Here is an 18,162-nt window from a genome sequence, read left to right on the forward strand (position 1 = left end):
CCCGGACTGCCAGCTTAGACTTCCGGTCGTAGTTGCTGCCGCTGTCATGGGCCTCCAGTCTTAGTTATCATTCAAAATCTTCCCATACAACAATTCGTCTCTTGGTGTAGTTCAGAACTTGTTTGTTGATCTTCAATGAAAATTATTGATTGTTTCTGTGTAAGTGTGAATTTTTGTTGGACATGATCATTTTAATGAAAGTGTGAGTTGTTTTTGTCAATCAAAATTGGCCTTTTTCTGTCTGGGTTCAAAAAAAAATAAAAAATTGTGAATTTCTTGATGAGGATCATCTAGGCAATTTGGGGGGAGTTGTCAGGCGGGTAGGAGTGGATAGGAAGACATTGAAAGTTTGTTGAATTTGGGTAATTATCAGGGAACCAATTAAAGATGATTGGGGTTAGTCGTGGGAGAGTTCGAGAGATTTTAATGTATTTGTGTTTTCTCCTGTTAGTCGTGGGGGAGTTTGAGGGAGTCTCTCCAAATCCCCGTTAGTCGTGGGGGAGTTTAGAGGAGTCTCCTAAACTCCCTAGAAAACACCTGTTAGTCGTTGGGAAGTTTAAAAAAAGCTCTTGAACTCTCTGTTAGTCATAAAACCCTACAATACTAGGGAGTTGGTTGCTTTAAGGAGTTCGAAGGAGTTTTTAGTGTATTTTGGTCTCACAACAAATCTCTCAAAAGAGTAGAGATTTGGGAAGGAGTTTGGTGCGTAGAAAACCATAGGAGAAAAAAAGAGGAAACGTTTTTTCCAGGTATGTTTTTTTTTCTTCTTTGATCTCCATGATTGTTTATAGTTTGATTTGTGTACTATTTTGATTGTTTTTCATATCTTTGATCTCCATGATTGTTTATTTTGATTGTGTATATTTTTTTTGTGCGTACTCTCTCTCTCGGTCAAAACCCTAATAGTGTTTTTCGTATAGATTTTTCTGAAAAACATGTTCCTGCCCTGTTTGTCGAGACGATTCTGACATACCTATAAAACTCATTCCTTTGTGATATAATTTTTATGTTAAAGAGGAGTTTCTTAGCTTTGCAACCAGACCAAATCTGTTGAATTCCATACACAATGATTTTTGTATGATTTTTTGAGTAAAGACCGTGAAATCTAAAAAATTTCTGACGACGTATTCAAGTCCTGAAAAACGTGATTCCTGCCCTGTTTGTCGAGACGATTCTGACATACCTATAAAACTCATTCCTTTGTGATATAATTTTTATGTTAAAGAGGAGTTTCTTAGCTTTGCAACCAGACCAAATTTGTTGAATTCCATCACACAATGATTTTTGTATGATTTTTTGAGTAAAGACCGTGAAATCTAAAAAATTTCTGACGACGTATTCAAGTCCTGAAAACGTGATTTCTGCCCTGTTTGTCGAGATGATTCTGACATATCTATAAAACTCATTCCTTTGTGATATAATTTTTATGTTAAAGAGGAGTTTCTTAGCTTTGCAACAAGACCAAATTTGTTGAATTCCATCACACAATGATTTTTTTATGATTTTTTGAGTAAAGATTGTGAAATCTAAAATTTTCTGACGACGCATTCAAGTCCTGAAAACGTGATTTCTGCCCTGTTTGTCGAGATGATTCTGACATATCTATAAAACTCATTCCTTTGCGATATAATTTTTATGTTAAAGAGGAGTTTCTTAGCTTTGCAATAAGACCAAATTTCTTGAATTCCATCCTCTTTAACATAAAAATTATATCATAAAGGAATGAGTTTTATAGGTATGTCAGAATCATCTCGACAAACAGGGCAGAAAAATGTTTTTCAGGAAAAGTCTATACGAAAAACATTATTAGGGTTTTGACCGAGAGAGAGAGTACGCACAAAAAAAACTATACACAATCAAAATAAACAATCATGGAGATCAAAGATATGAAAAACAATCAAAATAGTACACAAATCAAACTATAAACAATCATGGAGATCAAAGAAGAAAAAAAAACATACCTGGAAAAAACGTTTCCTCTTCTTTCTCCTATGGTTTTCTACGCACCAAACTCCTTCCCAAATCTCTACTCTTTTGAGAGATTTGTTGTGAGACCAAAATACACTAAAAACTCCTTTGAACTCTCTAAAGCAACCAACTCCCTAGTATTGTAGGGTTTTATGACTAACAGGGAGTTCAAGAGCTTTTTTTAAACTCCCCAACGACTAACAGGTGTTTTTTAGGGAGTTTAGGAGACTCCTCTAAACTCCCCCACGATTAACGGGGATTTGGACAGACTCCCTCAAACTCCCCCACGAATAACAGGAGAAAACACAAATACATTAAAATCTCTCGAACTCTCCCACGACTAACCCCCGTTAAAGTTTTCTAAAGCCAAAGTTTCCCTCGACAGGATTTCTTGTTTTTTGCGTCAGAAAGATGTCCAAGCTAATTACATAACAGAACTTCCTAGTACTTCAAAAGTTGCCATTGATATAAAAAATGGAAATTTCTCTTGGTCTTCTTCGGAAACTCCTACATTGAAAGATGTCAATTTGCAAGTGTTTAATGGCATGAGGGTGGGTGTATGCGGTACAGTTGGCTCGGGAAAGTCAAGCTTGCTTGTATATTGGGTGAAATGAAGAATCTATCAGGCGAGATTGGATTACGTGGAAGAAAGGCTTATGTTTCTCAGTCACCTTGGATACAAAGTGGAACTATAGTGGAAAACATACTATTTGGGAAGGAGATGGACAGAGAAAAGTATGGAAGGGTTCTAGAAGCATGTTCGTTGGAAAAGGACCTTGGTGTGCTGCCTTTCAGGGATCAAACAATTATAGGGGAGAGAGGTATTAACTTGAGTGGAGGTCAGAAGCAAAGAATACAAATTGCACGCGCTTTATATCAAGATGCAGAAATATCTCTTTGATGATCCTTTCAGTGCACTAGATGCTCATACTGGAACGCATCTGTATAAGGTATATCTGACATTTTTTTCTTTTTTTTTTTACTTATAAACTGTGCGTGTGATGTTTTTTTTTATGGCTACTCTAGTTTTTGAAATATGTTTGTTCTGCATTGAAGGAGTGCCTACTCAAGTTTCTGAAATCGAAAACAGTGATTTACACAACCAATCAAGTGGAGTTTTTACCTTCTGCCAACCTTATACTGGTAAGAGACAAGAATCCAGACTTAAATTTTTGAGATGGTTAATTCTCTGAACATAACATTCTACTTTGCAGGTATTGAAAGAGGGAAAAATCACGCAATCCGGGACCTATAATGAGATACTGACATCCGGAACTGATTTTATGGAATTGGTGGGTGCACATAAGAAGGCTTTACTTGGGCACAAGAAATCGGCACCAGAGACAGGATCACTTTCTTCTGATATCATTAGTAACTTTGATGATGAAACAGGTGTTATAGAAGGTAATATGCATGAAGATGTACTACATGATAATCAAGCACAACTTGTTCAAGAAGAGGATCGACAAAAAGGACGAGTTAGTGTTGAAGTTTACTGGAAGTATATTACTGCAACATTTAAAGGAGCTTTGGTGCCGTTTATAGTATTAGCGCAGGTTGCCTATCAGATACTCCAGATTCAAAGGGATTACTGGATATCTTCTCGTACTCCTGTGTCTAAGGATGTCAGTTCTCCTATTGAAGCTTCTACTCTCATTACCTATACTGCTTTGGCCTCCTTAAGTTCCCTTTTTGTGTTTATTAGAGTTGTACTTGTTGTAATAGTTGGGTACAAGACTGCCACAATTCTTTTCAAAAGAATGCATTTATGTATCTTCCGTGCCCCGATGTCATTCTTTGATGCAACACCGAGTGGAGGAATACTAGATAGAGTAAGTCAATCAGCACATACAAATATTTTCTTCTGTGTTTGATCTTTGAAGAGGTTTCTTCTGTATAATATGATTCCAAACCATTATATTGGGGTTACTTTATATAGTCTTATTTCTTATTCCAGGCATCTGAAGATCAGGATGAAGTAGATTGCTACACTGCGCTGATGTTTGGGGGATTGGTAATGAACGCAGTAAGACTTTTGGCTGTTATTGGAGTAATGGGGCAGGGGGGATGGCAAATTTACCTCATTTATGTTCCGGTGGCTCTTTTCTGCATTTGGTATCAGGCAATACTGAACATAGTCCTCTATTCTTTTAAATTCACCCCTACACAAACACATAGCACTCTTGGCTTGGTAGCATATTGTTTTGCAAAATTCTTCCTTTTGTTTATACCACTTCAACTATCTACAATTTTTTTTTCTTTTTCTAGCAATACAGCATAACTGCAACAAGAGAACCAGGACGGTTGAAGGGAGTAAGCAGTGCCCCACTTAAACAACACTTCATTGAGTCTATCTCAGGGTTGACAACTATCAAGTGCTTTGAGCAGGATTCAAGATTCAAGGAAACAAACATGAAATTGATCGACCGTAGTTCACGGCCGCAATTCTATTCAGTCGGTGCAAATGAGTGGTTGGGTTTTCGCTTAGACGTGTTATCATCCTTCACATTTGCTTTATCTTTAGTTTTCTTAATCTCTATACCGCAGGGGACTATTAATCCTGGTAAGATTCTCCTTTGCTGGTATCAGATCATCAAATCCTTTCAGTCTAAATGTAATGTCATTTGTGTCCATACTTAATTCCTATGACTTTTGTTACTTATACAACTTTTTTGTTTATTGGTAGCCATAGCAGGGTTAGTGGTAACTTATGGACTTAGCTTGAACTCACTGCAAGTTAAGCTCATATGGCTTTATGGTCTTATTGAGAGAGATATAATTTCTGTTGAAAGGATTCTCCAGTACATTCGTATTCCCAGTGAAGCTCCTCTTGTAGTAGAAGCACATAGGCCAGCCTCAAATTGGCCTTCTCTTGGAGAAGTCACCGTCTACAAACTAAAGGTAAGCAATTAATTTCAGCCACATCCTTATTTTGATCATACTTGGTGAACAATATCACCCCGGTTCTAAACATACTTAACAAGGGTTTATATCTTTGTACATAGAACCAAGCATGGATATTTTTCGTTATAACATAATGTGAAAAATCTTTGCAGATTCGATATGCGGCACATTTGCCACTTATATTAGATGGTGTTACATGCACTTTTCGTGGAGGGATGAAAACTGGTATTGTTGGCAGAACAGGCAGTGGAAAATCAACCCTTGTTCAAGCACTTTTCCGCATAATGGAAGCTTCTGCAGGAAAAATTCTAATAGATGGTGTCGACATATCAACTATTGGATTGCATGACTTGAGATCCAAACTAAGTATAATTCCGCAAGACCCAACCATGTTTGAAGGGAATGTGCGCAGTAACTTAGATCCGCTCGAAGAGTACTCAGACGACCAGATATGGGAGGTAATGCTTTTCTCTAAGAAAATAATCAAGACAATGAATTTTTAATGTACAAGCATGAAGAAGCAAGATTTGTGCGGGCATGATGCAATTGATCAACTATAACTAATGTATCTTATTCAACTGTGATAGGCGTTAGATAAGTGCAAGCTTGGAGATGAAGTACGGAAGAAGGAACTAAAACTTGACTCCCCAGGTTTGTTTGTTGTTTCTGAAATTCATCTAGCCATATCGTAACCCATAAAAATTATACATTACATTCGTATCTACCTACCAATGACTTTGTTAATGTAGTTGCTGAAAATGGAGAAAATTGGAGTATGGGCCAGAGGCAACTGGTATGCCTAAGTCGAGTACTGCTTAAGAAGAGCAAAATCTTGGTTCTTGATGAAGCTACTTCGTCAGTAGATACTGCAACAGATACCCTTATGCAGGAAACACTCAGGCAACACTTTTCAGAATCTACAGTTATCATAATTGCACATCGCATAACTTCTGTCCTTAATAGTGATGCTGTCCTTGTTTTGGATAAAGGTTAGCGAAAAACAATAGTCTGTTATATCATCTTGTATATTAATTACCTTTTCTTTTCTGTCTTTTATTATACCATTGGAAGTATGTGATATGGAAAGTGATTTGGTACTCGACAGGCCAAGTCGTGGAATATGGCTCACCAAATAATTTGTTAGAGAACGAGTCGTCTTGGTTCGCAAAGCTCGTTGCTGATCAAGTTCAAGCTTCAAGTGCATAGCTGAATGTTGATTGTTGGGCATCAAGTTGAATCTGCTCTTAAGCGCTTGAAGTTGCTTTTGGTAGAGTTGTAATACTATAATTACAACTCAGAAGTCAAATTGGGCACAGTGACTCAGGTAAAAGTTTCACTGAGAGAGATGATAACGAATTGTAATTGAGTCACTGATTGCTTCACCAGGGTTGCCCGGAAGGTTTGGCTGTTGTGGCATGGTGGGTAGAGTGGGAACTATAGAAAGACTAATTTGGAGGCCACCTAAAATGGGCTTGGGCTACCAAGTTAAAACCATATTGAATGGTATGATAAAGGATAAGCTTGTGGCTGACAGAACACTAAGTTAGAATCCTGAATCCCTGATTTAGGGGGAAAAAACTTTAAAACCAACCGTACCCACTTTGATAGGGGGATGACCTCAGGAAGAATAATGAATACACGCTCTCAAAATTTGTGTGGGTGGGGTACCAATTCCCGCTCTCTTCCTCCTCTCTTCTGAAACTGCCAGAGACTTCATTTCTCTGCAATCCACTAGAAGTTGATTAGCATGCAATGGTCAAGTCATGGTTCATTTTTTCTCTTTTTCCATACATTAATATTAACTTACACTGATGCAGGAACTATGCAACTCTAGAACAATATTCTGGATATGATTTAACTAAAAGAACATCCACTCTCTTGAAGTTATTTTACTGGTAGAAACGACATACTATGTAAAACACATGAGAAGAATGAATTTGGAACAGTTAAGAAGATTCTTTAAAACAACCCCAAAGTAGTTGATGAGGGAATCCAAAATGACTCATTAACTGCATTATATATGGCTATACATTGGAGGATAGGTATCAAGATTATAAAAGAGATTGTTAGACTCATGGTGCCAGAAATATTTGGAATGTAAAACCACTGACAATGGTTACACAACATGTCATAGTGCTGCTATGCATGGAGATTTTGAAGGTGAATCTGGTGACGGTAAATAAAAATCCGTAACCGACAGATACGTGATGCCTTTGGAAGGACGCCGCTTGAAATTTCTCTTCTATGTGTTACAGTTGAGCAAAAGGAGACAGTTCAATATCTGTACTCTGTAAGAAAGGACAAGAACCAACCCCGTTCTTAGATCAAGACGGTGTAAGATTATTACAAGGGGTAACTACTGTAAGACAGCAAATTAAAACTACTAGTTATTTCTTCTTTTCTATGTCAAGCATATACAGACGTATGTGGCGTCTGGAATTTTTATCAACGTAGCCACCCTTAGGCCATTCTATTAAGCATATATAGACGTTCGTGACAGATACAAATGATTGTTTTATCTGCAGATTTCGCATTGTGTCTTATCAAACGTTTTCCAGTATTGATTATGAAGAAATCACAAGAAGATAATTACCAAAAACTAAAACACTATTGCGAAACTCTTATTAAAATATCTATAACCTCCTTGAGAAACAAATTTGAAATTCATCGAAGCAACAATTAACAGAATTCTTGCCCAAAATCACCACTGTTTTTACATAATTCTTGCCCAACATCTTCATAATTACTCATTGTAATAGCTTTATGGATTTGTTAGGATTGTCGGTTACAAGAGATTCAAGATGCAGTTAATGTGATTGGAACTGGAAGTGTTCTTTTTGTTTTAGTAGCCTAACTTCAATGGTATTTCAACTGTGTCTAGGCAATGGTTTTCTTCTTTTGTTTTCACGAAACTAAACTAGGGTTTTTGGACTTGCACTTTTTCCTAGGAAATGCAGAGAAGAATAAAGTGTTCGATATGGGGAAAAAATAGTGGAGGCCGTATTTAACGTTTGGGTTATAAGGGATAGCTTCAATTTTATGTCATAACCATGCTGAGTCACCTGTTCCCCCTCACGTAATTCCTTCCCCCTAAATCACGATTCCTAAATTATCATTTGGATTAAAATTTAAAAATTACCGGCTTTATCGTAAATTTAAATGTTTTTCTTTCACATTCAAACAAAATCAGCCATCTCCTTTTCACAAAATCATTTCCTCCCTTCGTAAATCGGCATTGGAAGTTTGTTAAACCTTCATGTAACCTCTCTTTTGTTAAACTCCTTGATGAAAGCATTTAGGTTCGGCTATATGATTGCATCTAAAAAGTTGATATGTCCTTTTTTTTGGTCATGAAATGTCTCTATGGAAATTTCATTAGGATCCCACTAGTTTTCGTACCTTTGCCAATTTTATTGACAAAAAGGGGGAGAATTAATGTGTAGTTCGTACTACAGATACATATGGTTTTCGGATCATTATGTAAGGGGGAGTGGTTTCCATGTGAGATGGAGTATTGACTAAGGGGGAGTGATACATATCGCCATGGTATTGTTGTCGAAGTTGTGATACAATTGAACTTTGATGCTGTGTAATAATACTATGACACTGTATAACAATGATTGAAAATTCTTGTTTTCTCATTGTTATGACAACAGATTTTCAACAATGGTGATACTAAACTTACAACCTTTGGGATCATTGGAGTACTTGGAAGCGACGAAGATTTCGAGTAACGTTGAAGAACCAAGAAGATCAGGCATGTGGAAGAGAAGCTACAAAAGTTTATTTATCTATTTTTGTATTCCATATGTATTGATAGTTTTGTCACTAAAATTGACAAGGGGGAGATTGTTAGAGCATTGCTCGGTCGAACTCGCATGCGTTGCTATCTCAAGCATGTTTGTCAATGTTAGTGATCAAAACTATAAATGTTGATTTCTAGTTGTTTGAGGGTGAAAACGGTTTCTGCTGGTTTTGGTGAATTCGTGTGTGTGGATGAGAAACGAGTCTAAACCCTAAACAATGTACTGCACGGGAGTACTTTTGATTCGAGAGATCAATCTGTACAATTCTGGCCTAAACCAAGAAATGGTCGTTCCAGGCTTGCTTCGGTCACAAAGTGAAGGAGAAGGGTTAGTCTTAGGGAGGGAAGCGAAGAAAGTGTTGAGACCAGAATCGTTGATCCTAAAGGTGTGGTTGCTTATGACTTATATCAGAAAGTAGAACTGGCTAGCAGAATGGAAAGCTACCAGGTGATTTCTGGATACTATGTTGTTCTCCGACCAAAACTTGTCTTTTGGTGGAAATAGGTGAAACCTATTTATACAAGTCGTAATAAAACGTACCCTGGCCTCGTAGGAAGTGGAAAACGATTGAGTGGTGGAAAAGTGGAGTAACGCGTAACGTCAGGAATTATGCTTCCATAATGAAGGATCCGTTTACACCATTACTTCTTGCCACTACTAACCTCCCCACTTTATGACACTTTCTTGTAACGGGCGTATTGCACGCCGCACGCTGTAAACCGCCAGACCAATACCCTGATGAGTATCCCCCAGTTTGTGACATGTTTGATGTCTCGAGTGTTTTCGTGGAAAACATGTAGAACTTTGCTACGTGTGGCAAGTTAAAATCAAGAGGCTTGCCGTAGGAAAATAGCATGTGATGCTATTAGGCTCGTCTTGGCTGGTCGCCTAAAACTTGCCACAAGTTTATCAGCTGGGTGGCAAACTTCGATGGCTGAGATCACATCTCATGAGGAAGGGTAGCCGTTGATTATGGCTACCTTGTGTTGGCGCCTGATAATGGCACAATGACATTTTGGTGTATGCCAGTGGCAGTGTGGCATGGCTGGCATGGCTCGTGCATGCCAGTGGCACGGTGGTGCAAGTGGCGCCTGGCGTAGCCATGTGCACTAGATTTAGGCGGCTGGTCGCTCAAAACTTGCCACAAGCCTGCCAGCTTGGTGGCGAACTTGGATGGCTGAGATTGCATCTCATGAGGAAGGGTAGCCGTTGATTATGGTTACCTTCTGTTGGCGCCTGATAGTGGCACAATGGCACCTTTAGTGCATGCCAGCGACATGGATGGCATAGTTCGTGCATGCAAGTGGTACGGTGGAATGGCTGGCATAGTTCGTGCATGCCAGCGGCACGATGGTGCAAGTGGCGCCTGGCGTAGCCATGGCCACTTGATAGGTGTCTAAAACACCTAATTTACTATGTAGTAGTTATGCTTTCTCTGCTATGTTTTCTTGTAAATTATGTATTTTACGCGTGTTTTTGAGTTTTATAGATACTCTAGAGTCGCATGGAGGAAAATAAGAAGAAATCACCCAAATTGAGTCGAAAGGGAAAAAAGGAAATTTCCAGTGCGAACACTATCTGGAGCCCAACCAAGGTTAAGGAGAAACTCTGTTTTGAAGAAGTATAAAAGACAGCCAGCTCATGTTAAGGGGTTTCCAGGTGGGATATCTCTTATCAAGGTGACCAGACATCGAATATAACCTACTTCTATACCCTAAATCGAGAAACTCGTTTCTCATTCATTTATTCAAGACTACTCCTGAAATTGAGATGAGATAGAGGCGCATCCATTAGCAGTGGTGCTATTGCTATTGTTGTGTCCGAGAGATTTAGAGAGGAAACCACTAGAAAAGAGTGATTGAAATGGAATTGTGTTGAAATTAAGAAGATCGATTCATAGAACGAGAAGACAGAAATGGGGTTGAGTTATTTCGGTGGATTGAGATGAAGATAAAAGGGGATCTGTGGGTTTTCTGAAATCAACAGATGAGAAGATATTGGAGAAGAAGAAGAATCAGAGATGTTGTTTGGATCAAATCGATCAATGGAGGAATTTTGGGGCCGAATTTGTGTTCGAAATGATGGAGATGGTTAGCAGCTGTAGAAGATGAATCTGTTGTTCTTGAATTGAAGTTAGATAGGTGGGATTCGAAGAATTGATAAATGGGTATCTGCTGATGGGTTTGGTCATGAAGTTGTAGAATGAGATCTCAGAGAATCAGAAGAGATATGTTGTTGATATGAAGAACTCAGTTCGAGTTTGTATTGATTGAAGAGGAAGAGAAGCTCACTGTGATGTTGAGAAGATGATGAATCTGGTGATTCGGTCTCTGTAATTGATTGAACCGAAGATGGAATTGGTGGTTAAAATTGATAGTGGTGCTGCTGCTGAAACAGGGAGGAAATGGTGTTATTGTAATGGGTTTGTGAGATAGTAATGGTTGGTGTTGTTGCAGTACAGGAATGGAGAAAGAATTGTGCTGATATGGGTTACAATGGTGGAGATTGTGCTGCAGTGAATCAAGAACAATGCGGAATGAGTTGTGAAAGGAGGAGATTGATTGTGCAAGTGATGCAGCTGCAATTGGAGATGAATAGAGAAGGTTGCTGCTATGGATTGATTGGGCTACAGGTCTAGGCATTGCAGCTGAGCAGATGGAAAGAGTGTTGTTAAACCTGTGGAGTTGTGGGCTGAGTAGAGAAAATTAAAGCAGCACTGAATGTGTTTGAATTGTTAGATGTATGTTCTAGGATTTGAGCAGGGGAAGGCTGAAGAAAAATAGGTCGGAGTATGGCCTGGAAATGCTGTGAAACAGAGGAATCTGTGTCTGAATCTCCCTCTGATGAGTCGACTCAGTGACTCGATAAATCTAACTCGGTGAGTCAGTCGAGTAAGGCAACTCAGCCCTGATTAAGACCAGCTGATTCACTCTCTCAGCCTTGACCTGCAGACCAACGGATTGACCATATTGACCGTTATCTCTGACGAAATCTTGACAGAATATCCCGTTGATGGCAGCATAACTCAGTTGATTGGCAGTGATTTTCCCGGCCGATTTTCGGTGATCCCTAGGACTTTTCCGGTGACCCAAAAATTATAGATTTTTGTGTGGATTCTTCTCATGGGTGTGAATACTTAGATTTGGAAGTTGGATGGAAACTGGAGATTTGGAGAATTGGACTTAAAATTGGAATTAGGCTTAAATTGGGAAAGTGGTGTTATTATGGAATGAGGATTCTTTTCCTACAAGAATTGGAGAGCATTGAAGCCTATAAATAAAGGAGTTCTCTACAACTTTTTGACACACCTCTACACACACAACACTTGTGTTTTTGCTTGCTTTCAAATTTCTTCTTTTAATTATTTGTGTGAACTCCTTAGCACGAGTAGCTAATTTTATTGATTGAGGATGAATTCCTAGTTCTTAACATGTTTTGAGTTTTGTTTTAAATCTACTTTGAAATTTTCACATGATTATCGTTTGTTTTTACTAATAGGAATGTTTATACATTCATGGTTGATTGATAGGTCGTTTAGGATGCATACTAAATTGATTTGTTAATTGATCTAAAGCTAGTGAAAGTTAGGGGATAAGTAATCATTTCTTGACTCTTTACACAAGTGGCAAACACGAGACCTTGCGGAGGGATTCCGTGGAGCAATTGTGTGTGGAAACAACGTTAGCAAGTAGACCTTGAGCTAAGAGTCTAACTACTAATATCGACCTAATAAATTCATAAATCTTAATGTGTTTAACTAAATTACATCTTGAGTGAGCTACTACTAGGTGGTTTGGTGAATAGAATCCGGTAGTCGAGAACTTCCATATCCGGTGATACTAGGGATTTAGGAGTTTAGCACTGAGCTAGATGCTTTACCTACGGTTGGTGATAATCTGTGACTAATAAAAAGTGGAGAAGAACATAACTTGAATCATTGTTTTGCAACGAAGAAGGATTCCTCGGTCTTGTCTCTCTTATTGATTTCAACTTTATCTTTTTAATTGCTTTATTTATTCTTTTACTTTATAAAATCTAAAACTCCCCTTTTTTGTGACATTATAAGACAACTAAAACCTCTTGATCCTCGTGGGAACGATCCTTACTATCGCTATATTACTTTTTAATTAGTGAGAAAAATATTAATTAATTTGTTGTGGTTACGACACGCATCACCACTAGAGGCGACTGGTCGCCAAAAGTTTCCACAAGTCTGTCAGTTTGGTGGCAAACTTGGATGGCTAAGATTGCATCTCATGAGGAAGGGTAGTCGTTGATTATGGCTACCTTTTGTTGGCGCCTGATAGTGGCACAATGGCGCCTTTAGTGCATTCCAGCGTCATTGCGGCATGGCTGGAATAGTTCGTGCATGCCAGTGGCACGGTGGAATGGATGGCATAGTTTGTGTATGCCAGCGGCACGATAGTGCAAGTAGTGCCTGGCGTAGCCATGGCCACTGAAATTTTGGCACGTTGGTGTTAGACTCAAACGTGGTGTGGCAACATCAGTTTCAATGGAAACATCGATCCCCATGTCCTGTGGAACATTGTTTGGCTTGGTTGGCGCAACAACTTTTCCTAAATTAGGGTTTGGCATGTCGAAATCCTAATTAGCATATATGGCATGTTGCGGGCCCGAGGTGGCATAGTTTTGTGCCACGATTAGAAATTAGGGTTTCTTCCACCGCCACTAGAGCATGGCCGCGCCTAAAGTTTAGGCTAGCCAAATTGAAGTCCGTTGTGAAGCTGGTCACGCACGGATAATGGGTTGGAAAGTTTTGGCATGCTGTCGCGGTAAGTGGCGCGTTTGGCATGTGCGTTTGGCATGTGCGCCTGACATGCTTATTTTGGCATGTTTGGCATGCCGTTAGCATGTTGGCATGGTTTTGGAAAGCCAACTTAGTATGACGACCTCTTGACAAAATTTCCATCTCTTTTAAGGTTGTGACAGGTTTAGAGCAACCTGATTGGTCACTGAAAGTAGGGGCCGTCCAAGCACGGGCGCGGCTACCCTTTTGGTACGCGTGGAAGGTTTAATGCGACCTGATTGGTCGATAAAGGAATAAGGGCCAGTTGAGTAGCATAGGGCGTGGCCCAGCGGCGCTGGCTAGCCTATGGCGTGGCAACACTCCCTTTTATTGTTGCTCCTACCCCGCGGCTCCATTATTATTTGTATTATGATTTTGGGTAGGACCCTGCTCCTACTAATCCACAACGGATTAATTGCTTAGTTGTTTAAGCATAGTCTCGACCGACGGGGTCTAATATACTGCGCAGGACGCAAAAACCCTAATTTTGTAAATTATTCAGGTTCATGAATTTTGTGAGTTATCACAAAATTGATTGAATTCTATGTGCTGGAACAAAATTCTTTATTTACAGAGTGCAATGCTCTTTCTGACTGAGTATGTTTATGCAAGGACCTTAACTTTGGTACTTGGAGATTCGTGCAACTCTGCTGCGAGTGAACACAAATCCGTCATGCCATACCGATATTAAGGGTTCTGCCGGGGAACATAGCACAGGAAAGGTACTCAGTGAGTCTTATATTAATAAGTAATATATGCAAGGCGCCGAAATTTACAGAGCATCTGGGATTGTTGCTACATGTGCCAGTCTGGATAAATTTCATGTAAATATATTGAACGGCTCAATGAATATGCCAGTGAAGAGGTTGCCAATCATGGCTCCGCTTCCTTACAGAGTGACGTTACATCAGATGTAAGGTTTTACGATTTTAACCTTAAGCTAAAAACCACCATCAACATTAAGTCCCCTGCTTAGCCCGTGTCAGTGGCATTGTTGCGGGGTAAGCATGAGATGGTGACAGATAAGATAAAATCAAAACGGCAAGTCATGAAGAGATTGTCAGGAAGATTTGGCTAACCTTTGTCAAAAGGAATGAAGAATCTGTGATCCTTGCATTTGGCGGATTTTCATAACTTTGGATCTTCCATAGGGTGTTGGCGTCAGCGCAACAACTTTGTCTACTGATCGGCAAAGGTGGCACTGCAACTTGGTCCGTGGACGGGCGCTGGCTATCTAGGGGAAGATGGATGGCGCTGCTTTGGCTACGGAGTGCTGGAGCCATGGAAATGTTTCGAATAGCAAGGATGGCGCTTCTTTGGATGGATGTGGAGCGGAGAAGATGGCGCTAGACTTTGGCTAGCTATGAAGCGGAGAAGATGGCGCTGGCTAGGTCACGGAATGGCGGGGATGGCTGCTGACTTGGATGCCAAACCCTAATTATCTCGTATAGGCAGGTATCTAATCCAACTAGTATCCCGCGTTCAGATCCTTAATACACGGCTGGTAAAATGGTTTTCTTTCTCAGGATTCATCAATATGCTCAATATAAGAGGCGATCTTGAACCTTTCGTTCATATAGATCATCATAGAATTGCGTCCATCCTCTTAACAGGTACCGTCTCGTGTCTCTTCTCCTAGTTCTCCATTTAGTCTTCTTCATCATGTAGATTTACGATGCACACATATTGTAAATTTTTTTTGTAGCATATAATGGGATATTCCGGCGATGACCGTACCTATGACTCTTCAGAGAAATTTTTTGAAGTCGACAAACCCAAGTTTTCTTCACATGAGGAGGTATTAGAAAATATCGATTCTTTGTTCCATGAGGCTGGAAAGATAATACAAGGCATGTCCCTCACCCATCTACGCATCGTGCGGGTACGTGTTCAAGCTTTCATGGCTTCGATGGACATGGAGGAGAAGTGGAGACATGATGAAGCATCCTAGCTCTTCGGGAAGTCTCAATATGATGAAGTTTCTCCGCAAACCAGCGCCAGGGCTGAGCGATTCTCCTCTCGAGTGAAACGACGAAGGACTGAATCCAGGAAAAGTTTAGGTGAGAGCCAGTTTAATTAACCCGTCCATAATGGTATCGTAATCCTTGATCCTGGTGTGGACGAGCCGGAGCATCCTCAAGAGGCTGTTGGAAAAGTTCCTGAGAAAGATGTCGACGCAGTTTACGAGACTGAAACATCTTCTGGAGTGGATGCCGAAACTGCTGCTGAAACGGCTTCTGGATGGGATGCTGAAGTTGCTGCTAAAGTGGCTTCTGGATGGAATGTTTTCTGTCAGAGAGGGTGCTGGGGCAAGTGTTTGAAAAAGCTCTGATGGAGGCGTCATTGATTTCCATTGACGACTAGTTTTTTTTTTTTTTCACTTTTGCTATTTCTTCTTGGTGTGTATCCTCTTTTGATGCTTTCGGGAATTTATTTTTATTTTCTCGTTTATATGACGGAGCTAGGGCTTCACCAAGTAATATTCTTTCATTCAGCTTTTGTAGTTTCACGTCTTGAATAAATGAACAAAATCTTTGAACCTGAAAAGAATCCGAAACCCCTCTTGCGAAAATAAGTTCCTCGATTCTCCTAGACCATCCAGCAAATGGAAAGACATCGTACGCAAATAGTGTGGATGGAACTTCCACACGTGATGGACATCATGTTATTTTCGCAGCTAACACCTCTGAGTGCCGGCACCATCCATAACGACCCAAAACAGGGGAAATAATAATAATGGTTAAAGGTTTGATCGACCTGTTTCTTGGCTCCCCTCTGTAGTATCATAGTTATCGCACGCCACGAGAAATAGAGGAGCGTCAGCTGAGACTTGAAGATAAATATCCTTGAATAAGATATATGTTCCGCCACTTGATGATTATCTTTCTTGCATATTCTCTTCTTTGGTGTTTTCGAGTAAGGTATTTATCGTAGGGTTTGATTTTTATGGTTTCGATTTGATGAACAATGGTTTTTGTGAGGGTTTGGGTTTAATCGGTGTTTTTCTCTTGAAATAATCCAGGAAAGCTTATTTTTGAAAGGAAGATGCTTTTAATTAAAATTGAAACCCTATCCATGAATGCAAGCAGTGCAATCACTTTGGGAGGAATTACAAATATTAAATGAAAGGTAAATTCCTGAAAGGAATACTAAGGAGAATTTTGAGGCAAGAGACGGTGTAACACTTTCAAGTTTTAAAAGGTTTGACCCAGCGGAAATGTATTATTACACCTTCCAACTTGTCCGCATTGATGAGCTTGCAGTAGCCTCCTGAAATGACTTCTGCTACTAGGAAGGGTTCGTCCGCGGGCTTGGACGAAGGAGGCTGAGCGAAAATTTTCACCACCATATCTCCGACCTGGAAGGGGTTTTGAGGCTGCATGGATGCTTGATCTCCGGATCCGTTATTCTCGGCTAAGACATCCTCCATATTTTTGACAAAACACTTGAAAGGACCGGAAACCCATTCACATCTCTTAGTGGCGCCCGGTTTAAGGATCGGATCGAGTCCCCAAGTCCGGACGAGAGGAGAAGTGGTTGATTGCAGAAAGGGTTGTTAAATAAAACTTACTTATGCTCGGAATCTGCGGACGAACGTCGGCAGGTTCTCTACAGGTAGTTGGGTTACATTGGGAAGTTGTTGATACGACAACTGATAATCTCCAGGATTGTATGGATTGTTGGAGATTCTTTCAAGTATGGACACCGGCAAAGGGGACACTCCCAACTTTTCTTTATTTCCATGTACCCACGAGCGTCCCGGAATCATGTCATATTTTAGGCATTCTTTGAAATGTGGAATTTTCCGCGTGTTAGAGCATTTCCCACCTTGATTTCGAGGTTAATGTAGCCGTACGCATTCATTGCTTCCTCTTCCGAATTCTTGACCACGATTGGGGAGTGGGTAGCCTCATGTTTCGAAATTCCTGCGACTCTCAGGATCTTGATGGTAACGATGTTGAAGTGAGATGATGCGTCGATCAACGTGCTATCAAACTCGATATTCTTTAAGCAAGCTGTGGTGAGCATTCCCCAGTTGCATTTTCCAGCACAGCTTCCTGAGAGAGCTTGGGATTCTAGCGTGGCCTATGTAACAGTAAAAAGTCGCTTGCCCTATACAACACGATTAAGGGCTGCAAATATATCTTGACGTCGTGCCTTGGAGAAATAGAGGATTTCGCACACATGTTGCATGATGGATTACACGGTTTCATGAACAGAGTCCCCAGAAAGCATGCAACTCCTGACTGGAAGTGGATCTCTATGAACTACCTCGTTTCCCAGTTGAAGTTCCCTGCCTCCACCTTTTCTTTGAATATATGCTTTAATCTATTGCAGTCACTGGTTGGGTGATGAAAAAACCCTTGGTAGCGGCAATACTTGGGATTTGCCATTTCCTCCTCACTTGGTAGGCGCCTGATATGGGGAGGTTTGATGGCATCATCTTGGATCCATGCCTCCAGGAGTTCGATTACTTCTTCGATTTGGAACGTGAAATCTAAGGTATTTTCTCTGGCTTATTGGTATCGCAAAGGAGCTCTGGCTGCAGTCTTCCGCGGTGGAGCCGCCTGACGTGCTGGCGCCGCGCGCTTGGATTGTTGTTCTTCCGCTGGAGCCTTCCCTTTTCCTCCTTACTCTACCAAGATCACAGAGGAGCCAGTGTTACATTGCTTGTTG

The 18,162-nt window shown here is 40.2% G+C and overlaps 1 pseudogene; it reads left to right on the plus strand.

The window, feature by feature from the left end:
- Window positions 1-2,498: 2,498 nt before the first annotated feature.
- LOC113348034 lies at window positions 2,499-6,078 on the plus strand (annotated as a pseudogene).
- Window positions 6,079-18,162: the final 12,084 nt, after the last annotated feature.

The sequence above is a fragment of the Papaver somniferum genome, chromosome 2, assembly GCF_003573695.1.
Source record: "Papaver somniferum cultivar HN1 chromosome 2, ASM357369v1, whole genome shotgun sequence".
NCBI classification, from domain to species: domain Eukaryota; kingdom Viridiplantae; phylum Streptophyta; class Magnoliopsida; order Ranunculales; family Papaveraceae; genus Papaver; species Papaver somniferum.